Source organism: Herpailurus yagouaroundi, unplaced genomic scaffold, assembly GCF_014898765.1.
Source record: "Herpailurus yagouaroundi ecotype Mexico unplaced genomic scaffold, PumYag 163, whole genome shotgun sequence".
NCBI classification, from domain to species: Eukaryota; Metazoa; Chordata; class Mammalia; order Carnivora; family Felidae; genus Herpailurus; species Herpailurus yagouaroundi.
Window position 1 is genome coordinate 4,369,536 of NW_024412404.1, and position 2,619 is coordinate 4,372,154.

Sequence of the window (2,619 nt, forward strand, 5' to 3'; positions counted from 1 at the left end):
GTAAACCAGGAGTAGTACACGGGGTAGTACAATGCCCAAGAGAATGAATGATGTTACAGAATCTTTGTTTGCAAATAGCCACAGGTTGGTAATAAGACAGAAAAATAAGAAATACATTTCATTGTTAAGATATATACTATTAAAATATTGTATGTAGATACAACTGGATAATCAAACCCTGGAAAATACCCGAAAACTTATTCCAAAGGGGAAAATTTTTTCTTTATTCCTTGTAAGTTTTCAAATCAGGGAAATTCTACTTGCTTTGCTTATTTCTTCATGCACCTTAACCCCTGTGTTAGTCACTTCCTGTGTGTCCCATCAACTGAGTAGATAAATTGGATCCCCAGCAACCAGGAAGTATATGAATAATTTCTGTGAAGCTCTTACTCACCACACATTAGCAATTTGAATACTAATTAGTGTTTGTAAAGTAGGAGGAGAAATACAAGTGAAGTGGTGGTTGATTTTCATTACCTGATAGTAATGAACATATCATAACATTATTGTAAAGAATAACATCCTACTGTCCTTTAATCTTACCAATTTAAAGAAAATGTCTTTACCTACTCTACACGGAAAGATTTGGAACAGACAAGGATCATTAAAATGTGGCCTTCAAAAGGCATAAAAATAATAGTCAAACCTATACTTCCACTCCTAATATTTTCCTAACTGTCAAACCCGCATATATAAGGACTTATTCAGTAGATTCTGCTAGATGTCCACAACTCAAACATGTTCAAAATGCTAGCCATCATCCTACTCTCAGCTCATCAAGTGCACCACAGAATTCTCCCTCTTGCCCTCCAAATGCACTCTTCCATGTTTTCTATCTTCATATTCAACACAAACATCTACCTGCTTCCCCAATTCAGAAATCTGGGAGTCATCTTATCTCCTCAACTCTTGCCACATCCGTAAAAATTAAATCTCCCTGTCCTGTTGATTCTTTAAGTCCCATATTTCCTCCATCTCTACTGCCACTACTTCAGTTCAGTTCAGGGGCTCATAACAGCTTTCAGATTCCTGTGATAACCTCTTAATTGTCTCCTGACTCAACTCTTACCCTTATCCAATGTATTTGGTACATATTCGTGCCAAGTGATTCTTATAAAATGTAAATCTCATTGCCTTTCTCCCTGGTTTCAACTTCATCATTGTTCCTACAGTATGTTGGATTATATATAAAATTTTTAGTTTGGTTTCTAATGAACCGACCATTGCCTTCCTCTGATACGTACCTGACACAACAGCCATGCTGAGCTACTTGTATTGACCTACATACCACACTGTTTTATTCCTCCTGGCCTTCTGACATGCTGCTATTCCCTTTGCTTGAAGCACTTTCCTGCTTTCTTCTCCTCTCATGTCTCCAACACTCCCCAAGCCTGGATAAATTGTATCTGACCATCAAGATTCAGTTCCAGCATCACTTTCCCTGGGAATAAAGTGTTCTCGATCTCCCACCTCCAGTAGTCTGAGTTAAATGGCCTTCTTCTTTGCATTTGCACTACCCTGTAGTAAAGATTGGGGATTTTTTTCTGAGGAGGGCTAAATAATTAGTATTTTAGGTTTTGAAAGTATAGGTAGCCCAAATGGTAGACCCTGGAGAAATCCATATCTTCTTTTTCTAAAAGTTTATTTATTTTTGAGGTGGAGGACAGGCAGGAAGAGAGAGGGAGAGACAGAATCCCAAGCAGGCTCTGTGCTGTCAGCACAGAGTTCAACATGGAGCTCAATCTCAATGGTGAAATCATGACCTCCGCCAAAATCAAGAGTCAGACGCTTCACAGGGTGAGCCACCCTGGTGCCCCAAAAAGATCCATGTCTTTTTAAAACAATTTTAAATGTTTGCTTTCCGGACCTGGCCGAGCAGGAGGCGCCATCATGGGAGTCGACATCCGCCACAATAAGGACCAAAAGGTTCTGCACAAGGAACCCAAGAGCCAGGACATCTACCTGAGACTGTTGGTCAAGCTGCACCGGTTTCTGGCCAGACGGACCAACTCTACCTTTAACCAAGTTATGTTGAAGAGATTGTTCATGAGTCGCACAAACCAGCCACCTCTGTCCCTTTCCCAGATGATCCGGGAGATGAAGCAGCCTGGCGGGGAAAACAAAACCTCTGTGGTTGCCGGGAGGGTAACCAATGACTTGCGGGTCCAGGAGGTGCCCAAAGTGAAGGTGTGCGCGTGTGCGTGCCGCATGTGAGCAGCCTTGCTGGGAGCTGCATCCTCAAAGCTGGAGGCAAGATCCTCACCTTCGACCAGTTGGCCCTGGACCTCCATGTCTGAAAGCCAGGAACCTGAGAATCTTACCTTATTTGAAAAAACGATCCTTGCAGATGTAATGGATCTTACGATGAGGAAAGCATCCTGAACTAGCTGGGTGAGGCCTAAATTCAATGACAAATATTCTTATAGAAGACACACAGAGAAGACAGGGAGAACAGGAGGAAGCCATGTGACCACAAAGACAGAGATTGGAGCAATGAAGCCAGGAATTAAGCAATGCCAAGAGAAGCTGGATGAGGCAAAAATTGGATTGTTTTCTAGAGTCCCCAGAGGGAGTGTGGCCCTATCAACACCTTGACCCTGGACTTCTGACCTTCACAAC

At 42.2% G+C, this 2,619-nt stretch overlaps 1 pseudogene; it reads left to right on the forward strand.

The window, feature by feature from the left end:
• Positions 1–1,792: 1,792 nt before the first annotated feature.
• Positions 1,793–2,297, forward strand: LOC121036635 (ribosomal protein L18-like; annotated as a pseudogene).
• Positions 2,298–2,619: the final 322 nt, after the last annotated feature.